At 43.0% G+C, this 25,009-nt stretch overlaps 1 protein-coding gene across 5 annotated transcripts in view; it reads left to right on the top strand.

The window, feature by feature from the left end:
* PDZD2 (PDZ domain containing 2) overlaps positions 1-25,009 on the top strand; it is a 194,379-nt gene that overhangs the window by 17,787 nt on the left and 151,583 nt on the right. The window lies entirely within an intron of this gene.

Here is a 25,009-nt window from a genome sequence, read left to right as displayed (position 1 = left end):
GCAGTGTTCCCACCTGCAGGGATGCCATCTGCAAGCATGTCTGGGCTTACTGTCCTTGGCATTTGGGCCAGTGCAATGCAATGCCTGAGTGGTTTTGGGATGCCCAACAGGCAGCTGTGTGGGCAGGAGGGTGCACGTGGCCCACGGATGAAGGTCTTTTCCTTGGAGCATAATCCCCAGAGGCAGCATTAAGACAGGATTTCGGGGATGGGATTTCTTGTGGCTGTGTGTAGAAAGGGCTCCACACTGGCAGCTCACTGCCTGATGGGGAAAGACGACTTCTTGTGTTAGCCAGCATGGGTGGAAGCACTGAGGGGTGCATCTCTGTGGATACTATTTTTCTACAGCTGGCAGAGCTGTAGAATTCCAGTATATGCAACTGTTGGCACTGGGATCTGCCAACAGTTGGTAAAATACAACTATATCTATATCTATATCTTTGTCTCCTTTTTGACTCGTTCTGTTTACAACTGACTGAATGCAACTGAGATGGTATGACTTCATCATCTGGAATAGATAACAGCTTTACCATCTGGACTGTCATCACATTCAGTAACTGTTACCCCTCATCAAACTGTAGCTGAACAGTTCTTTTCTAGCTGCAATGGTATAAATAGCAATTTTAAACTTTCAATTCATAGAAAATCTATGGATCTACACATCTATAGCCAAGAACCTGTGGGAAGCAGCCAGGCTTAGGATCTGAGTGACAGATTCTTTTCTTCCAGTAGTAGCATGTGCAGTGTCAGCCTCTAAAGAAGCTTGTTACCATCAGGGACTTTCCTCCAGAAAATAGGTTTTTAAAGAACTGTCTGATTATTGCATAAAAATGTACTTTAAAGAAAATACTTAAAGTGATGCAACAACAGGAGCATTTACTTTTCTACTCGACCCTGAAACTGGTAAGTCACATAGTTAGTTTACAGTTTCAAAGAGGATTTTGACTTGGAAGAAATCTTCCTTACCATCCTAAACTTAGAAGACATGAGCTCCCTTATGTCTCCTGTGCACTGAAGGGAATACAGACTGAGCTTGAGTAATATATGTTAAATTTGCCAACAGTTCTCTGCTGCAATAAATACATCTTGCAACACAACATTGAAATCTGTGGATTGCAAGCCTGTGCTTTCTGGAGTATAATATACTTCATCCACACCACCAAATGTGCCTATGGAAATTGTAAATGAAATTAAACCACTGTGTATAAGGGTGAATGTGCACAGATGGTTGATTTAGGGCACAAGCACCTTGCTCTGGGTCTCAACTGGACGTTTGTCTTAAGCAGTTCACAGCAAACCGGGCACACTGGACAGGATGCTAGGCTTGTAGTGAGGACCTTGAAGAAATATATGGAAATACAGTTACAGGTTGGAAACTTTAGTTTTGGAAACCCTTTGTAGCATTTCTGAGAGCTTTGCTTGACCTAGAACCGGTAGATAAAGGCAGTAAAATAGCTGTAAAGGCAATCAAAGTGAATTAATTAAAAAAGCCTAAGTGAATATTAATAGGAACTGCTATATTCAACAGCATACAAGCGTGTCTGGCATTTATAGATGAACTCTGCTGTTTGTTACTTATTACATTAAAGAAGATTCCTGAACCAACATATCAAAATGTCAAACCAACACAGCATTTTTCTTTGATGTTCTTTTTTGTTAAAATGAATTATTGATAGCCTTTCTCGTGGCTGGCAGGAGAGATTTCTGACTTTTATTTGCTTATTAGATCAGATCTCCTATTCCTTATGTAGGCAGTGCTCTTTACAACAATATCTAGATGAGATGCATGTAATTAGGGAGCTGGGATTCTTTCTTGTGGGGAATGTTATCCCCACCCATCCGTTGTTGATGTTATTTCTTAAGCTGATATTTTCATAAGCAGATCTATAGCCCGCCCTGGAGCCAGAGGTCAGGACAAGGGTGTGACGGCGTTGTGTGGGTCCACAGACCACACTGGTGGGTCTGCAGATCTGACAGTGTGATCTGAGCTGGTTAACCTGGGATCTGTGGAGAAAAATCTGCTCTGCTTCCACTGATGTGACTGGGGAAGATGTTCATCAAAATGAGGTCAAGGCTCACAGTGTGCGAAAACTCTTCCACTTTCCTCGCGTAATCCCAACTGTAACAGTGCCAACTGGGAGCTTTGTGAGGGCCCACCTCACTCTGCAGCTTTGCAAACCCAAGCCCATCTGCTGTGTTCCACCTACAGATGCAGAAGTGCTTTTGGCTTGTTTTACCTTAAGGTCAGAAGCCTCAGTTGGAGAAATAGGGGGAAAAAAAGTTTCCTTCTCACAGTTTGCTGTCTGTCCTGCTTAGTGCTCTCATTGTTCCTAATTGCTTCCATAAGATGTGACATGAGCTTGCAGCGTTAGCTTTTGGAAACATCTCCATAACCTCTGGGTTTGTTCAGGCGTTGGGGAAGAAGTTGTGAGAGCTGACTGTGGGGCTTGGGAAGAGGTTTAAATTTGCATGGAGTAAAATTGTCTCACTTCATTTTAGTCAGAATGCAGTGACTGGAGGAGATGGCCTTAAAGCAAACTGCTGTGGGGAGCATGGAGGGACGCCTGTATAGTTTCCTACTCTGCCCAGCTCCAAATGTATCCCTGGAACTGCATTTAGTGTATGATCTACCATGCTGCTTGGTGCTGACTGCCACAAAATCCTCCAGAAGTCTGAAGTGTAAGGCAGTGTGTTTTTGTTCATTTTGTTGGTGTTTGGTGATTTCCCTCCTGGTCAGAAGATCCCTGGCGCAGGGACACTTGAGACCCATGTTTGGAAATGCTGCTGGTAGTGCATTCCCTGTCAGTTGGCCTTTGGGGGCTTTTAGTACAAATTGCTTTTATTTCCTTCAATGCCAATTTAACCAAGAACGATAATTTTGTTTAACATCCAGATTTGTTTTCACCTGGGTGAATCTTCCTACGAAGATGTGCTTTGGGGTGTCAGAAGCCTCTGCCCACTGGTGCAGGAGATAACATCTTGTGTTTCATTGCTGAACTTATGGTGTTTGCATCGTACCTTCAGCCATGTCAGGGGGAGGTCACCCAGACAGGGACCCCTTGAAGCCCAGTGGTGATTATGTGAGATCTCAGCCTTCTCATGCATCTGCTTGGGGTGTTTGTATGACCCCAGTGCAGGGAAGAGGTGTTCACGTCCCACTCCTCTCAAGGGCTATTTTAACTGCAACCATTCAATTCTATAGAGAAGGAAGGGAGATAGAGATTAAATATTAAGTGGAAATTTTTCACTCAGAGAGTGGTGAGGCACTGGAATTGGTTGCAAAGAAGAACTGTGTGTGCCCCATTCCTGGAAGTGCTCAAGGCCGGGTTGGATGGGGCCCTGGGCAGCCTGAGCTGGTAGGGGCAACCAGCCCACAGCAGGAGAGATTGGAACTAAAGCCATCCCAACCTAAGCCATTCCATGATTCTACAATTCTATGACTCTATGAAAGGCATGGGACAGTGGATCTATGGATTATCTGCCTGCTGGCAGGTAGAGACCAGTTTGTTCCAACTTGAGAGTACTTCCCACAAATGTGTTTTGCTCTTCCACCCCTGTGTAAGGACAGTTGCATGCGGGTTTTGTCCTGCAGGAGATGCCATTGCTGTGTGTAAAGCAAAAATTGCTTCAATATTTCTTCTACAGATAGGACTTTTTTTTTTTTTTTAATTTATTTCTCATGTTGTTCATTCCTTTTCTCCTTGTACATCTTCTATTATTAGCCCTAAACCTCTTTTTCCTCTAAATGCCACTGCTTGCTTCCTCAGCTGACTTTCAAATTTACTGAAGAAAATAAGTAGCTTCGAAAAATCTGTACAAATTATAACTGTTGGTAGTAAATCACTGGAAGAACGTTAAAAGACTTACTAAAAGGCAGTTCTTCCTGCCCCTGAAGAACAAATGTATATTTCTCCACTGCTGTCCAAACGCTGCCTGATTGGACAGTTATTTCTGGAATGTCGTGCTCCTTCGGGTTAGACACAGACGCTGGAAACCATTGTGTTGCTGTGTGTGGGTTTGTCAGTGGTCTGTGCATGTTTTTTGGACACTGGTTTGAGAGTTCGTGCTTGCATGTGGTGCTAATGCTGAACGATGGAGGCTAGATGTCGCCAGCAGGGCGCAGCTCATGGTACTGGGGCTCCTTGCTGTGTTTCTGCAGCAAGAACAGAACAATAGGAACAGAATTCAGTGTTTGTGTCAATGACGTAGTGGTTTAATTTTTAGTAATTTCTCCAAGAACTGACCATAGAGTGGGTTTAATTTTTTTTCTTTAGCAATGGCTGTTTTTTTTGGAAATGGTAGCCAGATTTATTGCAGGGTGTGTTTTCTGTGTTCTTGTTTATTTAATCAACGTACAGCTGTGTAGATTTGTGCTCATCAAACCAAATACATGTGCTTTCAGAGCTAATGCTCTTGCATACTGTTCTTAAAAACTGGCAGTGCTGTGGGGCTGCTCAGATAGCCATCAAGTAGTTGTCTACAAAATTCTAATGAATTGCTCCTTACAGACCCAGCTTTTCCCTGCCAGCTAAAATGCAGATACGTAACATAGGAAATAGATGTGAGGTGAAATTATTTCAGCCTGTAGTTTGTCACACTATAGGTGTGACAAAATACCTAAATGACTTAATACCCACTTGTCCCAAGATGACACTCTGTGTGTAAATCATACTAATACTGCAGATACAAGAGACTGTCTTTACAATATAAATACTTTATTTTCCTGGGAAGGCGAAGAGGGAAGAATCCAATGGTGGCAGTGGTGCATGTGAATACTGATACACAGCCCTTGAATGACGGCAATGAGGGCGACAAGACCTGTCAGAAATTTCATGGCCAAAGCCTGGAGGCAAACCTACCAGTGGCTGATGCCCAAAGCATGAGCTAATATGTTTTTATCTCTTTCCATTCTATTCATTTATTGATAAGGCAGTGTAATTCCCAGATGTTAATAATATTTTATGCAACTGTTTTGCTATTTTATCTCCTCCCAAAAAGATTAGCCATATGGGCATTAGCACTCCAGGGTGTGCTTCTCTGATAGGGAAGGGAGTCGCACCCAAAGCAAAATCAGGCTGCTGAGGAAGCAGGGTTTCCAAAGGGTAGGTCCAAAATGATAAAAACGTTCCTTCTCCAGTATTACAGGAAAAAGTGCTGAAATACACACAAAAAAGTGACAGGATAGAGGGAAAAATATGGTACCTCAACTTGACATTACCAATACACTCTGGAAATTCTTAAGCCCAGAGGGATTCACCAAGATCGCATTTTAATGAAGATTGTCAAATATGTCTTTAACTTCATTTTGTGCCTTAAGTTGCTTTTTTTCTCTTTGCAGAGTAATCTTTATGATTCTGCTTTAATGATTTTCTTGTCTGGCTGGAAAACTGAAAAAGAAATTATGAAAATAATTAGACTTCTCTCCTTATTCACTTTCTCTGTAGCTGTCATCTGTAACTCTTTAATGATGTACATGCTTTGAATAAATGATATATTTTAAAATGATTTGTGTAGAAAGAAAAGACCTTCCTATTTTTGCGGTGTGTTTCAATAATAACTTTTGTCAGCCTACGAATGAATTTTTTTTCCTCCAATTTTGAACTTTCTGTAATGGGATGAGATAAAATCTAATTCCATACTTCACATACTCCATGGGCCAAATTGATCCCTCACTTTAATTCCATTAAGCAGGTTTCACAGAGGAGTAATTTATGGGAAGCACTTGGCCCCAGACCATCTTCAGAGTGACTGGCAGATCAGGTACTGCAGGGACAGATGGAGGTGGATCCCACTGCAGCTGCCATTGGTACTGGTGGGAGAAAAACCTTGATAGGCAGAGCCCTCTTTTTGAGAAGAAGGGATGTTAGCTCTGCTAAGCTTGTGCCGTCAGCCTGCTTGGGATCCTCACCCACCTCTGTCCTCCCATGTCACCCGAAGGGAGCTGGCTGCACTGATGCAGACACTGATCGCGTTGCTCCACAGCCCTGACAGGGTGCAACAACCTGAAGTTTGATGTGGCATGACAATACGCACGCTTCTGCTCCAGTGGCGATGCTGTTCACGTGCGGAGCAGTCTGTGGGAAAGTCTCCTAGGACGGTTCGGTAGTGCCAGGTGAGGTTAAGTAGAGCACACTGTCTAAGATAAAAGTCGAGCGTAAGAACAGCCTGCTTTTCTCCTCTCCATCGGTCTGTTGTTTTGCCACCACAATGGGATGTCTTCCTGCGTCACCATCGCTCCCAAAATGCACGAGTCCCCCTTCCTGAATGGTATAACTAATCTGGTTTGCTGACTGAGTTCTGCCGGGGCCTTTAAAGTGATGCCAGCTACTACGTGCTAAATGTAGCATGGCAGCATTTCAGAGTGAAGCCGAAAACCCAAATCCAATAAGCAAGGAAATAACCGTAAAGATGAAGCCCCGGTTCCCATTCTGCGTATGCACTCACTGCCTGATGGGACAGCTTTGCACTAAAAGTTGGCCGTGGACCATATGTTAGAAGTATGAAGGCTTCTTTTTTTCCTCTTTAAGCTTGAATCTGTGAATAGACGCATTTAATCTTGTAGGAAAATCACTTTATTTTCAGGGATGAGCTCTCAGGCACTTCGGATTTCTTTTTCTCTGTGTTGGGCTTAGTAAACAGCAGCGAAACTCCCACTTGTCTTTCTAAATCCCTGTTCAAAATGGAAGGGGGATTGTCCAAGCCCGAGTTTTGTCATTTTGTGATTTAACTGAGAGTGTCCATTCTGATTGTATGAGGTATTGGCTTTCATGAAAATTAATGGAACAATTTTGTAAAAAAATACTTGCACTTCAAGGAAATCAGAGTAGTAAGACTTCTGCAGTGAAAACGCTTTGTGAAGGAAACAGGTTAAACAATTTCTTATCTGTTTATCTTGTGGAGAGATAAGGACTTTGCAAATGAAGCAAAATAACCCCCAGAGTACAGCCCCTAAATAAGGCTGTGGGGTCATATGATGGGACTGAAATAAAAGGGCAGGGGGAATCCATCTGTAGTGCTGGGAATGTGTGCTGAAAGTAGGAAGACTGGGCTCTGTAGTCACCTAAAATGGCAGAGTGACACTTCCCTTCTGCAAGGACACCCCGTGATAAAACTGTTCTTACAGTGTTTAATCAGGCCAATTTTCTTTCTTCCTTTTTGTTGGTTTTTTTTTTTTAATTGAACAGAAAATCAGGAAACTCACCAGTGTGAGGGGGATTAAGTGTGGATAATCCATTTTTGTGACTCATTCCGATAAGAAAAGAGCTCATCAGCTCCCCGTAGCCTTGCATCTGAAGACGGTTGCTGACAGATTGCATAAAATATGTCTCTGCATTTTTAGGACCCCAAGACAACATCTTGTGAGCAGATAAAACCAAATAAAACCTGACAAACCATCTTTGTGCTGGAGAGATGAGAAGGAAGATGCAGAAACGTCTTGTTGGAGGATTTGAATATGATGCTATGAAGGAAGGCACTGAGTGATAATTTAAACCCCTTAAATATTTTCTTAAACGTGAAGGATCTCAGCTAATTAAAAGTTATTGCATAACTGTTGTTGGGAAGTGAAAAGTTTATTTTTAATTATATTGTGTTACATAATGGCTGCACGATGACAGAGGCAGCAAGATGAAGTGATAGAGATTTAAGTACACCTTTTTTAATACATTGAGATTAAAAAGTGAGGTGTTGATGTGTTCATTCATCCTCAACTTGTTGCGCCTGCCTGGATCTGTTTCATGGCCTTTGCTCCATCTCTCAGCTTTTTGGGCAGGATCAGTTTGTTCTGTACTTGTACAGCCCGTGGCCGTGTTGAAGACTTCCCAAATGTGGTGTTCAGCAAAATGATAAGAACTGCAGTCTGCTTTCAGCTTCTCATTTGATCTTGAAATGTTTTGGCCAGTAGACCCACGCACACACATCTGTAACTGCCAACAAATCACTTCTGTAGTTGATCATAATTGAAGAAAGCCTACGTAAGCCAGATGATTTCTTAAGTAACTATAAATAAACTGTATTATCTGCCTTGGTACAACGAACTGTTGGTTTTAAAGGCTGAGCATGTAGCAGGACAGTAAAACCTGTTATTTTTAACCAGAGATGGTATCTACAGAAATGTTGTTAACATGAGAAAGGAAAGTGGGATGGATGGGTATTAACTAATTTTGAGCTTATAGTATCAGTAGAAAACAAACTTTTTTCTTTGTCTAACTTAAAATTATCTCCTGTGAAATAATCCCTTCTCTCCTTGCTTTGAAGACTCCGCTCCCAGTTTAACAGCATCAGAGATATGTCACTTTGATACTTTGGGCTGCTGGAAATCTCTCCCTCTCCCCGGGGGACAGAGGCTGCTGTTGGTGGCACCCAGTGGGGGCCATGCTGAAATCCTGTTGGCTGAAATGGTGAGGGTTAGTGTTCAAGTTCCATGTATCTAGACAAAATATTCACCTGGAGGTGTGTGAGGTCCCTGGGTATCACTAACTCCGAATGGCTGATCAAGCCAAGGAGAAAACCAGCCAGGAACATGGTGGCTGGTACAGTGGCCCCAGCTTGACCTTTTCAGACTCAAAAAGGCTCTCTGATAACTGTGAGCAAACCATCCATTTCTCTTTGCCATGACAAGGTGCTCTCCTGCAAAAGGAGTGGTGATACTGATGATTGTTGAGTTTGCCTATACTGTGAAGGGGTTTTAAGCTAAATGATAATAGACTTGTAACAGCTCCAAGCAGAAATCTCACGTGAGACTCCTCTTTTTCATGGCCTTGGCCTCCTCTTCTCCAAATTCTGTAATTTCTATAAGTACTCAAGACTTTATTTAGAGTTACGGAGGAAAAAGCTAGAATTGATTTACAAGCCAACTTAATGCAGCTTTCATCAGAAACCCCAAGCTATTGAGTATTTCTGGCAAAGTCTTGTTAGAGGTTTAGAGCTTGCTTTGTGAGTGTGTTTATTAATGTCTGCCTCTCTTTCATAGTTTTGATTTTTATTATTTTTTGAATGGAAACTGGCACAAAGGATTTAATTGTAGTTATTTTTGAATTCTTATGTCTTAAAAGTATTTGTCAGCAAAGGGATATGAAATTGAATGGATGTAAAGATTAAAAATGTCAAATCCTTTCAATAACAGGGAATTAATGTAAAGAAGATCTGCAATATCGGGTTGTATCTGCGGAGTCAGACATGCAGAGATCCCTGTCTGAGGTACAGGAAATCTTATGGCTGGGGTTGACTTAATCAGGAATGATGAGATTCTGTAACTACTCGTGATGTTATTTATGAACGTATTTTTACCTAGCTATTTGATGTGGAAGTTAACCCTTGGATTGATTCCACATGCCTGTTGCTAACATACACCTGCATGGACAGCGGGCTTGGTGCACTGGCTTCACTTTTCATGCTTGCCCACGTATCATTGTCACATAGGTATCTCAAAAGGAAAAGTAGATACTTAAATATTTATTTGTGAGCTGTTGTCTGGCTTCCAAAAAGAATGTACTTTTTTCTTCTGTTAATGTCCTTTTGAAGGGCTTCAACTTATAAAAATATATTATATTATTATAAATATAATAATACAATATATTATTATATTATTTATACTTATATTATTTATACTTATAAAAATAAAGGAAGGGTGTCACATCATCTCCCTGAACCAGTCTGGTTACCTGTGGGGAATCCTAAATTTGAATGAAGATGCCTATGTGGTTTTGAAGGTGGCATGCTGCAGTCCTGCATCCTTTTTTGGCGAGCAGTGTACTGTAGCAATAGGGCTGTGCAGTGTCTCCCTATTATTTTTCTTAAGTATCACAGGGAAGTACGTGACAATTGTGAAACTGAAAGCAGAGGCTTAACAAGAGTTGCAGCCAAGAGCAGTGTTGGTGTTTGGAGAAGAAACAGGGGGGAGGAAAGGTTCAACTATGCATCCTCACACTCCAGCAGTACATTGTCAGGGAAGACTCGAAGGAGATGCAACAAGTGATAGATGGTCCCATCCAACTGCTTGTCCAAGGAATGCGTGGCTGTGTGCAGTTGGATCTGATGACAGTTGCAGCGTGCAGGTACAGAAAAGTTACTGCATGGAGCTGCAGTAGAAGACTGCAAAGAGTAATTAGTGCTTAGCCTTGACAAAACCCCATCAGTCTGGCCAGCACACCAAAACCACTGTGTCCTCAAAGGTGTTGAAAGCTTTTCTTTGCAAATTAGCTGACTTTCCCCAGCAGTGAGGAGAAAGAAGTCTGTGCTTTAAACTCTGGCTCACTGAGTGCGGCCCCACAAGTTAAAATCTGGTTGTGATCAAGACTTCTTGGCTTTTGACATGAGCTTGTTTAGGTTAAAAACCACTTATCCTCATGATGTCTCTGAGGCTTGACTGAAAATACAATGCTGTTATCGCTTTGTGTGTGTGCGTGTCCCTGGGATGGATGCTGCTTGGTGTTCTCTTCATCTTGCCCAGGCCTGCTGGCATCTTACATGGAAAGTTCATAAGCTGTCGAAAAGTTAAAACCAAGACAAAGAACAGCTTAGGTTTGTTTGAGAGCTTATATAACCTTGTGCTGCTAATCATTAATGGTCTGATTTAGCGCATGAAAGCCATTTTTCTCAGGGTTATGAGACCTTCTGTGAAGTGTGAGTGACTGGTGGAATCTTCATTTGCTTTCCTAGCTCATGGATTTCCTCCCCCGAGAAATGTAGTCAGAAAGGAGGCGGCATCATTTGGAAAAGGAACATTTAGGGTAAGCTTCATTTTGCCAGAAATGTTTCTGCTTAGTTATTGAAAACAGACCACGGTTTTTGACAGCACAATATGGTGTCCAGCCCATGTGTGGGTGGTAGGGAAGACTTTGTAGGGGGGTGACAGATGTTTTCTTTGCCTCTGGGAATTTCTTTGAAAATACTCACCCTTTTGGTGCAATCTGCTGCTGTACAAACTGCAGAAACTTAAGGAAAGCGAGCTCGTGCTCGTATCCCCTGAGAGCTCAGAGAAGCTGGGAGATCTTCCCACTTGGTTTGGAGATTTAGGGCCACACAGGTGCTTTAGTCAGCATCTCTGGTGCGTCACTACTGCAAGTGATTCGAGCTGGGAGAGGATCTGTAATGGAGGTAATGTCACTCATAGTCACTTGCTTGGGGACTGAAAATGCCAGCTTTGCTCTTACAGCACATTTTTGCACTGGTTTTTGTTTTACCAATGCTCAGCTTCAGTTAGATGGGTATTGAGTGTGCTTACATTAATGGCAGCTTTTCTGCATTGGGGTCAGTATAGAAAATAAATGCCTGTGTTCTTGTTGAGGACATGGCAGTCAATAGTAGTGCGCTTAGCCATTGGGGTGAATTGTGTCTGTTTTCTACTGGATATCTATTTTTGCTCCAAATTTGGTCCTTTTGCTTGAAGGCATATGGACCAGAAAGTTAATAAAATATATTACCAGACTGAAAGTGGGAACTGTGTGATCCAGCTTCTCATCTTGGAGCAGGACCAATATAGTTAGGCCATTGCTGGCAGATCCTAGCTTACTTAGTCTGTTCTTTTAAAAGCCTAAGGGAAGGACATTGCACAACATCTTTTGGTTGCTTGTTCCTATATTCCCTGTCCTTGCAGGTTTTTTTTCCCTTTTTTTTTTTTTTTTTTTCTGATGTTATAACCTAAATAGTCTTTGCTGGAAATTAAGCTGATTAATTTTTGTTTTACTCTCCATGGGCATAGAGTACAATTGACTGCTGTCCTTTTTATAACCTTATGCAGCTTTGAAGACTGTCACTGTGTTCAGACCTTCCTTTCTGAGAACAAACTTGTGCTTCTAGCCTCCCTCAAAGGGACCATGGCCTTGAAGAAAAGTGTCCAAAATGTGGAGTATTTCTGTTGGTCACCTGAGATGTCTTCTTATGTCTTCTTAAGCTTTCTTATAGTATACAGTGGATTTCACTTGTGGAGAGATGCTTGCTATAATCTGTGATAGCACTTTTTATTTCTAAGCAGTTTCTTTATTCTGAAACTTTTTATAAGGATGACTTTACCAGATATGTAAGGAAAAAATATCTCTGAGACAAAACTTCACTGGCGATCCTTTTTGTGCAGTAGGAATTAAAATTCTGCTTTCTTCCTTTCGAAATTTAAAATGCAAATATGCATGGAGTCAGAGATTTCTTCTCCCTTTTTTCTTCAAATCCCCCCACAGAAGTTACTCATCTTCTGTAATAATAGAGGGCAACATTCTGAGTGTTGGTGCAACAAGAGCTGGCGTTGCTCTGTGGATCTGAATGACTTCAAGCTACCTGCCTGCAGCTGAATAGCAGGGTGTATGTGTAGGGATTTTCTATTTACTCTCTCTTCTCCTAAAAGCAATGAGAAGAAAGAGGGAAAAAAACAACCTAAGTAAATTCTAGTTCCAGATTTATTCATCAGATGGTATCTTCCGTACGTGGATACAGTCTGTCTCTCTAATGTTTCCAACAAGGAAAGGAGGCAGTGTCACAGATCTGCAATTAATATTTTGCTTAAGCAAACTATTGTGATGTAACTGTCCTGGCAATCCTTGCATTTGAAATCAGCATTTTTCAAGCTTTGCACTCTGCTGTACTTTCTTGGGAGAAACGTTGCGGCAGAAACTGGTACTTACTTTATAAAAAGAGCAATTGGACCAAATGGAGCGCAATAGCTTGTTCTGTGTGATGTGGTGGGGTGCATCCCCTCTTCAAATTATAGACAATCAAAGCTAATTGCAAGTGTGATGCTGTGGCTGCCTGGCCTGGCCTTGTGACTGACTTCCCATGCTATGCACCCCAAACCTTGAGGTACTGGCATGAATACTGCACAGCAGGCAGAGTGTAAGCTGCTGCCCTTTCTCCACAAAGCAATCTGGGCACTGCTGGGGGGGATGAGCCATTTGTGTCACGGATGCCTGTGCCAGTGGGATGGAGATGCTCTGAGCAGCCCCGTGAGGAAAAGTGGTGGCCCTGTGTGTGCATCTTGTGAAGGATGAACAGCAGATCCAGTCTTCCAGCTAAGATACCATGCCCAAGGCAGCTGGGCCTGAAGCAAAGCCTAAGCTGAGCATGTGCATTTGTAGGAGGCAGGATCTCTTCATTGCTTTGTCCCAGCTGGTAAATACGTAGTTGATGAAGATGGATAGGTGCTGCTTTGACTGACACTGATCCCTTTCACAACAGGTCATATGCATAGGATAGCCTACCTGCGTCTTAGGTTTGCATTCCTACCTCTTTAGAAATGCTAAAGTTCTACTTTATCATTTCTTTTCTCTTTTTTTTATCTTCCCCCTGTCACTTTTGTTTCAGGGATGCCACCAGGTATAATCAGCAAATAACCATTACATCCTGGCACATCAGTGTACCTTCCTCTGTGTCAGGGGCCCAAGGCAGACGTTTTGCACACATGCAGCTTGTTTAGGAAAGATCTAATGGGAATTGTAGTTTGTTTTCTCTCCCATGGTAACCACCAGTTTCTGTCAACAAGCTCAGTACAAATCGTTGTGTCTCATATGGTGGCAAATTTTTATGGAGATATAACTGATAAAAAAACAGCTGCTGTCCATTTCGAGAAAGATGTGCCTTAACTTAATCATTGCTTCTAGGGAAGCTGTTTTCCTGCTTTTCTTTTACTCACTATTTAATGGGCACCCGGGCTTTGAACCCTTTGCCCTGGCTGGCAATGACTTCCCAGCCTCCCACCAGACCCCAGGAATCTGCCTCAAATTTATTTTCTTAAAAAATCTTCCTTACAACCTCATCTCAGATTGCAATTTCCTCTTTTCCTAGTTTCCCTGATTTTGCTAAATCCCAAAGATCCTTGACATCCTTTGTTATGTCTTCCCTGTTCTTCATCCAATTCCCTATGCCCTTCCTTAGTGTTTAATTGTGAGGCTGTTTTTCCTTTAGCTTGTGGTACCACATTAGTTAATGGGGGCTCTGCACTTGACTGGTTTCCCTTGCAGTATAGTTTTAACTTGGATCAAGAGCGAGCATGCTGTTACTTCTGCTGCATAAGCATGTATGTTCTGCCCGTGTTCCCTGGCAGTCTGTGGGAGCACAGCCCTCGTGCACACTGTGTGCCAGCTCTGAGGTGCATGTCAGCAGAGTCTACCGGTGAGGTGCACAGCCACCTCTGCAGCTCTGTCTCTTTTTGGCACAAGGGACATGCTGCTAGAAATGCAGCAGGCATTACACACTGATAGAATTTCGGAGAGTTCAGAAACTCTCCTGAATTGTTTTGGGAAATCTGCTGGGCAGAACCTGGCACAGGAAGGCACCCAGCCTGTGAGCACAAAGTGTTGTCCAGTGCAGCTGAGGACCCTGCTGAGTAATGCTTAAGATGTTTCCTTCATTTGTATGTTCATATATTATGTTTTCGGCCAGTGTCCAGGCAGTTCAACAAATTCTGTTAACAGTGTCATCCTAAGGGGATTAGCTAATGACTTTCCATACTGATTGGGTAATGACTTTTTGGAAAGTGAGAGCTCAGCAGAAAACAATCCTGGCAATTACTGTCTGCTCATGTCAATACTGCAAGTGCTGCAGAGCAGCTCCATGAATGAAACGGCTTAACTTTGCAAATTAAGTCTCTCTCTGTCTCTCCAACCTGTCTACAGAGTCTGTTGCTCTTGTCTGACAGAAGAATATCTTTTACGCTCTAAACTCTTTGGGAATGAGAGGGATTACAACCTTCTCAAACAGCCTCTTGCTCTGCCTGCTGTGAGAGCTTTTTTGGCAACATCCCCTGGGTCCAGTTGGGCTTTTGGGTGCAGTCCCATGACGCAGCTGAGCACTGCAGTGTCTGGTGGCTGCTGGTAAGGCACGTATCTCTCCCTCCTTCCTGCCCTGGATGTGTGGGAGGGTTGTGAGGAAGTCTATAAGCCACCCCTGAATGAAGAGCTGGAAGCAAGGGGAGACATTTCATAATTAGATCCTGAAACCTCAGAAGAGGGCAAGAAAAGGGCAAGCTTTCACCCAGACTTCTGACCTCTTCCAGAATGGAGCCTACCCTCCCATTGACCTACATGTGTGCAAAGGAGAAGAGCTCTGCTACAGGAACAGCTCAAAGGAAAACAAAAATCATATGATCGTTAAGGATGGAAAACACCACTAAGATCATCTAGGCCAACTCCAACCCATCCTCACCATGTGCACTAATCCATGTCCCTCAGTGCCGTATCTCTACATCTCTTGAACACCTTCAGGGACGGTAACTCCATCACCTTCCTGGGCAGCCTGTTCTGATTTGTCATCGCTATTTCTGAGAAGAAATTTTTCCTAATTTTTCCAACCTGAACTTCTCTTGCTACAATTTAAGGCTGTTATCTCTCATCCTATCAAGAACGAATACGCTCAAGAAGAGAACTGAGCAAACTGTGACAGCAGGGCTTTGCTTCCTCATGGAGACAAGGAAAGACACAGAGTCCAAGTTCTCTGGCATTTATCACTCCTTGTACTTTTTCTAAGCACTTGTTTTGCCAGTCAGACAGTGGTTAAAAGATGTGTCCATAGCTGTATCTTCAACTGCCGCCTTTGGTTGTTACTGTCCATAATTTGTATTTAACCATTTCTTTTACATTCACTGTAGTCACAGTTGAGAACCAAAGTACTTCATTGAGAGGTCTCCTTGTGTTCCATCTGAGGCACTGAAACCCTACTGGCCAGTTGCTGTGTACTCCATGTTTAACCTCTCAGATTTCTTCTGGGACAGTGCAGGAAGGAATCGATCAGCAAAATGTAGTTGGAAAACAGTGGGCAAACTAGGCATGTATTTTGTAGTAACTTCTGCTGTGCTCCCTTCCTGCTCTGGGTTTAGCAGTTTTACTTAAGCCCGAAGCTTGTTTTAAAAGCAGCCAACAACATTTTTGCTTCTGAATTTGTTTAACTGTGATTTTGAGCCTACTTGATAGATTTGGGATGCACAGCATCCCATGGTAATGAGTTTCACAACTTAATCATGCATGGAAAACTCTTCTTGCCTCTTGGAGTCTTCTGCCCTTATGCTGTGGAAGAGAAGGGAATTAATGGAAGGGCATGACACTACAGTATAATACATTATTGTTAAGTGTAAAAATTAAAAACCACAGCCCAACTGTAAATGGGATAGCTAAAGTTGTAAGCGAGAACATTATGGCGTGGAAGCCACAGTTTGCCTGTTGATGTGTAGAATTTATGACAAATGTATTTAGCAGATAATTAGGAAGAGGAAAGATTGCAGATATACAAAATTTGGACCTAAATCTAGCTACTCCACTATGTATGTTTCTTTCTCCTACGGATGTATAAATGGAGTGGAAATTACTTCTGTGTTACCAACAGATATTCCTGTTCTGCCAGTGGACAGGGTCAGCACAAAGGTCAGAGACAACAGGTGAAAGAAGTGCATTTATCTGAAGCTCAGAGCAGTGAGGTAATAAGTGAAACGATACAGCAAGAATAATACAGAACAAGGCAACGCACCTAGCCAATACTACATGAAGACAGCAATAGTGATTAAGAAAGATATATAATCAGTTGACCTAATACTTCACCATCATCCAGATCTGCAGTTGCTGGGGAGCCCCGATTGCAGTGAGGATTTGGAGAGCCTTTCCTGGCAACTGGGAGGTCATACAAGTATGCCTACTTGTTGGTGAGGTCTCCAACCTTGCTGCAAGAGGCTCCAGCTTTAATATTGCTGAATAAACAAGTTTACATGACAGTGAGATGGAAACATCTGGTTTCATTCTTCCTTTGGATTTCACCTCAAGCCTGGCCAGGGCTCAAGGAGGAACCAAGGAAGTTTGTGTACTAGCAGGTCTTGACACTATGCTTCTAAACAAGGAAAGGTTAATACGTTCTCATAACGCTTTATCTAAGCTACATCTGTTGCTAATTAGATGTTTTGTCCAAGATATGTATTTTGCTAATGATCATACGTATTTTGCTAATGGTCGGATACTGGTGATAGATAATAGTGGGTTGTGAGGTTCATCTAGATGTCAGCTTTGGTTTGAGGTCTACTCTTCAGGCCTTAGTACTTCAGTTCCACAGAAAAGACAATGAGTAGGTTTCCACTGCTGCTGCTGCTTCATAGTGCTGGTAAGCTTGGTTATAGATAGCAGCTTGGTTACAGAGAGCAGCTTGGAATTAAAAATGTTGTGAGCTCAAAGAACCACATGATTAAGAAAATTCTTCTTGTGCTTGCATTTCCTGATACATCTTGCTTTTGAGAGTCATCTGCTGTGTATACAAACATGTCCTCTGTCACAGCTGCTCTGTTTGATGCCTACCAGGACAGTCACTGACTCTCTTCCTTATGGCGAATCTTTCCTTGCCCAGGTTTCAGGGGAAATTGCTCAGCTGAAATGCAGTTATGTTTGTTAACTGTACTTTTCCCACTCAACAGCAACCACAATACAAAAGTGAAGAGGTATTTTTTTTTTTCTGTGCAACCTATTTCTTCCACAGCTTCCTAAACAAGCAGTGGCAGTTCTTTCTCTGGAGGAAAGATGCTAAGAGCGTGCAGACCTAGGAGATCATAATGCAATCTGATTTACAACCTTAGTGCGCAGCGAACACTGCCAGCTGTTGGCTGCAATAAAGTGCCATTGTGTTCCTGGGTTTGGAGGCTGCTGTCATCTGCAGCCATGGTATGAATGGTGCCAAGCACATCCCTGTGCAAACCCCGTTGGATGGGGACATCCCTACCGGGTGTCCCCAGGAGCAAGTTCCCAGTGCTGCCACTCATCTTGCTGCGGCCTCTGCTAAGCAGACTTGTCTCTTCCACTGTGCTTGTCATTCAGCTGCTTTTGTCCTCACCTGGCCCTAAGGCAGGCTTCCTTCAGGCTCTTCTATTTGAGTCACCTCTCTGCAATCCCATATGTTTTAACAGGGTGCGGGTATTGCTGGGGCTCCTCAGCACTCCTGCACCTTCAGCATTTTCAGTTTTGGCCTAAATCTTCCTACACGGGCCAAGTTCTGCTATTTTCATTCCTTGTCCTGATTTTGCAGATTATAAATTTAAATGAAGGGCGCTCTGATTTTCCGCTCTTCGCCACTCTCAGGCCTTTGCTGCATAGTAAACGACCAGCTGACAAACACCGTGTGTAAAATCATGCATATTCCTGCTGACGTTGTTGACAGTAGTGCTCATGCATAAAAAAAATGCTGTACAGCATAGGTAGCTCTGCAAACTTCTGCTCTATTTAATGCCGAAGTCAGAATATTGGTCAGAGGCTCCTCTACAAATGGGAAATGACATTTCCCCATCTGCTTGTGTGAGGAGAGGAGTTTGTCGTTTGGAAAGCAGAACAATGGTTATGAGACAAATGAGCAGGCCGAAGCACGGTGTGCTGCATGGGTAATTGCTCCTGAGCTGCAAATGTGTGCAGTGGGTAGGGACTGTGTAGAAATGCTATTAAGAACACCTGTGAGGGTTTTTTTTAATGCTGCTGACAAGGCAGAATGAGACAAAGATTTCGTAGTAATTTTAAAATCAGGAATAATAAGAAAGTTTTTATGCTTCTTTTCAAACCTCTCTTCTTCATCTCTTCCAACTATTCCCATTTGCAAAACAAGAGACGGGAGGATGTGTTCAGGCCATATTGGTCGTGTGCTCCATGTCATTCCCTTCCTGCAGCTTAGCAGTAGGCTGTTTATCCATTGTAAACTGTGACTTTGGGACAAAAGCTGCCCCTCAATTTGCCACGCCATCCTGCTGGATACGGGGAGCAGAATCTGCAGTCAGGGAGTCTCTCTTCCACTGCAGAGAGCTTCCTCCGTTCCACGCAGGGCCTCTCCCACCCAAGAGGAGAAGGCCACCATCACCCCAGCAGAATGAGGATGTTTCTCTCAGTGCTGGAGTACGTCCAGACTGTGCTTCAGCATTGAGAGCAGCGGGGATCTGGAGCCCAGTTCTTGCCTTACGTGTGCCTTGTGGAGCTGTTTGTACTGAATACTGAAGGCACCTCGTGGAACATGGAAGTTATTGATGGGCTCTATCCAAGGGGTGGCCAGGGTGCAATTGCACCTCCTTGTGCAGGTTTTAAAGCAAGTATGACGAATGCCCTACCACAGCTTGATAATGGCTCTGTTTGCTAAATCTGTATGTGAAGGACTGGGGATTTTCTTGCTGATTTTGTGAATTACGTGTCTAAATCCAGTCTTCCTCTCCCATTCCTCTGCTTATGCTAAAATCATTCCCAAAGAGAAATAGTGTGTTTTCATTGGGTCAGATACTTACTCATGAATGAAAAACCACATGCACAAAACTTCTTAGCATTTTATTTTGGCAGAGAAAGATGAAAGAATTACTTTTTAACTTCATATCTGCGTGTGGCTTTTCACAGGTTTACTTCGCTTTTCTGGACTGGTGGTGTAAGTGAAAAGTCCTTTGTTGCTCTGGCTTTGCTGTCACTTGATGACTTTGTTTAAAGCTGATAATGCGTGGTGACGGACCTGTAGGGCTGCTGCTGCCTCACACCGTGTGCAGTGCCAGAGCTGCGCTTCATCTGAAGAACTGTAATTTCTTTAAGTGAAGGTGCAAAATGTGGTTCATTGGGAAGGTGTGGGGCGCACATCCTGTATCCGCACCCACTTGCACAGGTTTGGGTGTCTCATGACATGACACGGAGGAGCTGTCATTCAGCCATCTGTGGCCACGTCCTTTCATTGCTTACCACCCAGCCCACTCCTGCCAGAGTCTGTCTGATGGGACGCAGATGTTCAAGGGTGGTGAGAACACTGGTGTTTAGTATTTTCTCCTATCCAGTGGCCCTTTGTGCCAAGCTTTAGAGCGGTTGCCCATGCGCTTACCAAGATGATGGATTGCAACCTGCTGGATCTGGAGAACAGTTCTACCTGCAAGTTGGGCTTATTAACGCTTTGGCTCCTCTGGGCAATCAAGCACCTGAAAGTGGTGCCTTTTTCAGCTGTAAATGCTCAAAGCAGGAATGTTAAATATTCCAGCGTGGTGTTTTCTTCTGGGCAGAGCATATTTGCACTGACCTGCCTCTGTGCGCCTATTGACTGCTGTTTGTGCTGTCCAAGTGCCAGCTGGCTTCAGGCGTCCGTGCTCGGCCCCGCGCCGCGAATGAACAATGCTCTTTGGTTGGGTCTCACAAACAGCTTTTGTTCATTCATGGAAAACACAGCAATTACAAACGCACTCATTTAATAACTGCGTTTTAATTAATGGCAGGTTAGTAAATGGTGCAAGGAGGAAAGGTTAAAATTTACTAGAATCTGTTTCTGTGTAGCTCTTAATTGAATTAAGTGTATGTTATGCTGGGCCTCTTCCCTGACCCCGGAGGAGCAGCACGGCGCGGTGGAGCATATGGATGCGATTGATTTCAGAGAGCTGTGGCTAAAGGCACTGCAAAAATGCTCTGTGGCCACAGTCCAGGTTGTTTTGCATATATAATAAGGCCAAGGCGGTGCTAGTGTAGAAAGTTGGGGAATATGCTGCGTGCTTAAGGAGTTCACATACCTGTGATAATTATTAGAAGCTGTTTCTCAAGCAGTGCTATTACCAAAATAATTGTCCTACGTTCATAATTTTAGCCTTGATTGGCAACCATTAGTTCTTTTTGTAGTAGAATGGGTTGTCCTGTTTGTGTTTTTTCTTTCTGTACGTAAAAAAACAAAACCCACTTATATATGTAGGCACACTGTCTCAAGTGTGTTTTCTAACTGACTGCCTGGAGCTGTTCCTTCTCACTGCTCTTAGAATATTTTCCCATTCCCAGATCCACCTGCCTACCAAAAGAAAAATGTGCTGAAGAAATATCTGAAGGAAAATAGGAATATCCTGTTTTTTCAGCAGAAATAGGATGTGTCCAGTGAGACTACATTCAGCCAAGAAGAAAAATGATCCTTAGAGAAGGTCTGTGACACAGGAAGGCCAAGGCAGGACTTGCCATGTGTGCGGTGTTGTATGCTCATGTCCCATTTGCTGTACAGGAAGTCGTTTCATGTTTGCATCGTTTCTGTCCTTAGCAGAGGGTGAGATGCTCTGGAAAGTCCTGTGTGTGTACGGAATGCAGGCTGTCTCAGTTTGCGAATTCTGGAGACGTTCCTCTTCGGGTAAATGCTGCTTTATGTGGTGGAGTCGTTTTCTTTAACTTTCAGAATAAAAACTCCTAGTGGGCATTTTACAGTGTTTTGAGGGTCAGAATTAATTACCACAAAAGAACCTTTTTGTGTTTTATGAGTATGTTTGTTGCCATGGTGTTTGTGTGCTCTCTGCAGTGTCCTCTGGACGTTGCTTAACCTTTGCACTTGGAATCTCTGCAGGTAGTTCCCTTGGAGTCAGCTTGAGCTTTATCTATATGGCGAAACAGTGTTTGGTTTTTTCATTTTATTTTTTCCTCCTTCAAGATGCACAACTTGCTTGATCATGAATAGCAATTTGCCGGCCCTGTGCTGCTCAGTAGCCCAAACAAGCTGAGACTTTGCGGAGAAAGAGCTTGCTTGTGTTTGTTTCGTAAAGGTCTGCAACATCAGAGCTCTGGTTCTCTTTAGAGAACTTGAATAACTGAAACCCAAAATGTGCGTGGCTCGTGCTTGAGTGTTTTCTTTTTCTGTTGCATAGATTGCAGTATTAAAAATAATGTAAGAGGATCATGAGGACAAAGCTAGGTGAGCTGTCCTAGTGTTCAATATTTGCTGTTTGGCCAAGACATTTCGTCAGAAAACAGTTTTCCATCAAGTACTGAGAGGAATTCTGTTTAAATCCAAAGCCAGAGATTGTGCAGAATTTATTTCCTACTTTTGTCAAAAACTTCTTTTCTAGCTGGACACAGAAACAGGGCACACTGGGATGCACTCTTCTTGTGTCCTGCAAACAGATATGTACCCATAGGAAGATACTTTTCAGTGAAACAGTTAGGAGACAGATTTGTAAAAGCATTTAATGAAAGTCAGGTTCCCAGGAAGCTGGGCAGTTGGAAAGGAGCAGACCTGCGAGAGATTCAGCTACCTGAATTTTAAATGCATGAGATGTCAGCAAGAAAGAATAAGCTAATCCAAAAAGTAATTTACAATAACGTGCAAAGAAATTTAGTGGGTTTGGAGGTTTGAAAAATTCAAGTGGTAGTGGAACAAGTGTTTAATGATGACTTCTGAAGGAGGAAACAGAATATGAAGACCCAAGCTCTCCAGGTGAGATCAACCCTGCTCATGCCCCAAGGGATGTTGGACTTAGGTGAGAACTCTGATGGTTCCTGCAGCACTTTTAAGCCTATATCTTCTGGTTGACCCCTACGCAAGCAGATCCAATGTGCTCCACAGGGTTCTGTGCAAGATCTAGGTACAGTTCTGCTTTTCAGAATCAGCACTAAGGCTCATGACACACTGTGGCACAGTATGGGCTTTGCTCTGGTTTGTTTTGCAGGTGAGTATTTTGCCTTTGGTACTTTTCTGGGAGAAATGTGTCTGGCGAGAATTAGAGCAAGGTAAAACTCTTCAATCTGGCTCATCAGGTTAAGTTAATCTTTTTTTGGCAGACCTTTTAATAAATACTCTCCTCAGAATACTGTGGTCAAGTGTAAGGTGCTTCAAAGAAACCTTGCTGGTGATGGTGCTTGTCAACATTTGGAGTAAATAGTAGGAAAAAAAGTGGTGACTTAGCTTTGATGTCGGATACTGTTAGGAGCTCATCAGTCCTTGCTGCTTCAGAGAGCTGCTCACAGCTGTTGAGAGAAGTACTTAGCCCCAAAATGCAAGGCTCATATCCCCCAGGGTGGGTGGAGAAGAGGTTGTGAATAATTTGACTTGAAGTCAAGGTGGTGCTCGGTGGAGCAGGAAATTAGGAGTGCTATTTTTAAATGCTGAAGAACTTATTAAACAGCAGTAATAGTTTTCATTAGACAAAGAGCTCTGAGTTTGGGAGGCTTGTGATTTGAGGTAGCATCACTCATCAAGTAAGTGTTTTTTTCAAGAGTGCCAAGTAAATCTGTCTTTCTGGAAGTGTTGGTGACTGTTAGAAGGATTGTGTATGGGAGGCGAATCATAGGGACATAAATCTTGGCATGCTAAGTATGTCTCTCTAAATTGGCAGCTGGTGTTGCCACACATTAGCATTTAGAGTAAAACAAAAATGACAAATTTGTCTAATGTGAGAGTAAAACTAACACAGGAATTCTGCCCAGTAATTCTCAGTCCTCTCTCTCTCTCTCCTTTGGTTTGTGCCTGTGATTTTCCAAGAATTTTGAAGATGAAATAGGCACTGGTACCCATATCCCTTCTTCTTCTGACACCTTATAGAAAATGGCACATGAACATAGGCTTGGAGTAAAGGAGAACTAGTCCGGATATTAAATTCTGACCATAATGGTGGGAGCTGTTGGAACAAGTTACCTAGAGAGGCTGAAGAATGTTGATCAGTGGAGATTAAAAAGAAATTGTTGATGAGGAATTTGCAGGGATGTGCTGGATCTGTTCAACCCTATTTCAAGCAGGGAGATAAGCAGAGGCCCGCTGAGATACTTGTGAAATAGGTTAGTGTGCTTTCTCTGACAGAACAAGGACAGTTGGCCGCTGAAGGAAGGCACTTGTAGTAGGTTAAAGTCAAGAAATCTGAAGACTTACCTCCCTTTGTCCTTGCCCAAGACAGGAAGACATGTTAATGCAAAGAATATTTGACATTAAAAAATTATGTACAGCCGGAGCAGAATAAGGTCCAGATCCCCATGGCTGCAAAAAGTCGCTTTGATTTTGTTCCAGACCTTTGGGTTTCTTAGCAGCAAGTTCTCTGCCCTAAGGGCTTTTTGGCAAATGGGAGATCTAAAGCTGGCAGGTCTTGAGATTCATCTTGTATTTTCCTGCTGAATATTGCTAGAAAGACATGTAGTAGTCATGATTACACATATACAGCTCAAATGAAATACCCGGACTCAAACTGGGTCCCAAGCTTCAAAAACTGAATGATTTCTATGATGTCTAAATAGCTTTTATTCTTAAGCTTTGCAAGATGTTATTTCCATGGAGTCCAAAAGATTCATCTTTGGTGCTTCAGGAATATATTCTGTTTGCTAGTGTCCAAGATATCTCTTCTTTCCCAAACAGATGATTTCTGAGGTACTCATACTCTTCGGCACCTGTCTGTGGATGTTTGCACAGATCTGTAAGTGAGGAGTCTCCCTGCACTGCTCTGTTGCTCGTGTTCGAACATTTCTCTATGCAGAAGTAAAACTAAGGAAGATTTTTTCCACTGATTATTCGATGGAACGCTGTTTAGCCAGACCCTGAAACCAGATATCCCCAACAGATGGCTCATAGCACTGGATGCAGCCTGGTTTGTAGCAGACAATAAAAATTAGAGGTGACTTGCAAGCAAGCCACTATCATATGTTTGGAGGGGAAATTCAGACTCCGGCACACAGTGGAGTTTGCATTGGATAGCAATTTGTGCATTGCAGCTGAGCTGTGATAACTGGGGCTTAGTGATTGCCTCTGACAACCTAAGACATGTCAAATAAGAGACCTACTGTCCTGATAACTGCTGGCTGTGTTCCTGCATCTTACCTTTCCCAGGCACTATACTTGAAGACCAGGTCTTCATCCTGCCTAGCCCTGTGTGCACACCAGCCCTCATTCCCCAAAGCAGGAAGAGGGAACCATCCCGGCCCTGTCACCATCTGCAACCGTGGGATGAGAGAGCACATTTGAGAACATCAAGCACTGACAGAGTGACAGCAAGGAGCTTGCTGAGCCATGATGTCCTGTTGGATCTGGTTGCAAGCAGGCTGTGGAGTCTCCTCTTTGGAGATCTTCAAAAGCCATGTGGGTGTGAGCATCCTGCTCGCAGTATCCCTGCTTGAGCAGACATTGGACCACGTGGTCCTTCAACATCAACCATTCTGTGCTTCACTGGCTGGACTTAGAACTTTCTGTAGCTAGAATGTCAGCTTTTGAATTTTCATTTTCTCACCACACTCATGACAAATGTTTTGTGTAGCCGCCAAGATTAAAATATAAATATAATTAAATTTGCCTCCCAGCACCAGTGAGGTTTGCTTTCTAGTCTAGTGACTTCCAGTATATGT

This window comes from Gallus gallus, chromosome Z (genome assembly GCF_016699485.2).
Source record: "Gallus gallus isolate bGalGal1 chromosome Z, bGalGal1.mat.broiler.GRCg7b, whole genome shotgun sequence".
NCBI lineage: Eukaryota > Metazoa > Chordata > Aves > Galliformes > Phasianidae > Gallus > Gallus gallus.
The sequence above is the reverse complement of the archived record's forward strand: the minus strand, read 5'-3'. Positions and strand labels throughout refer to the sequence as shown.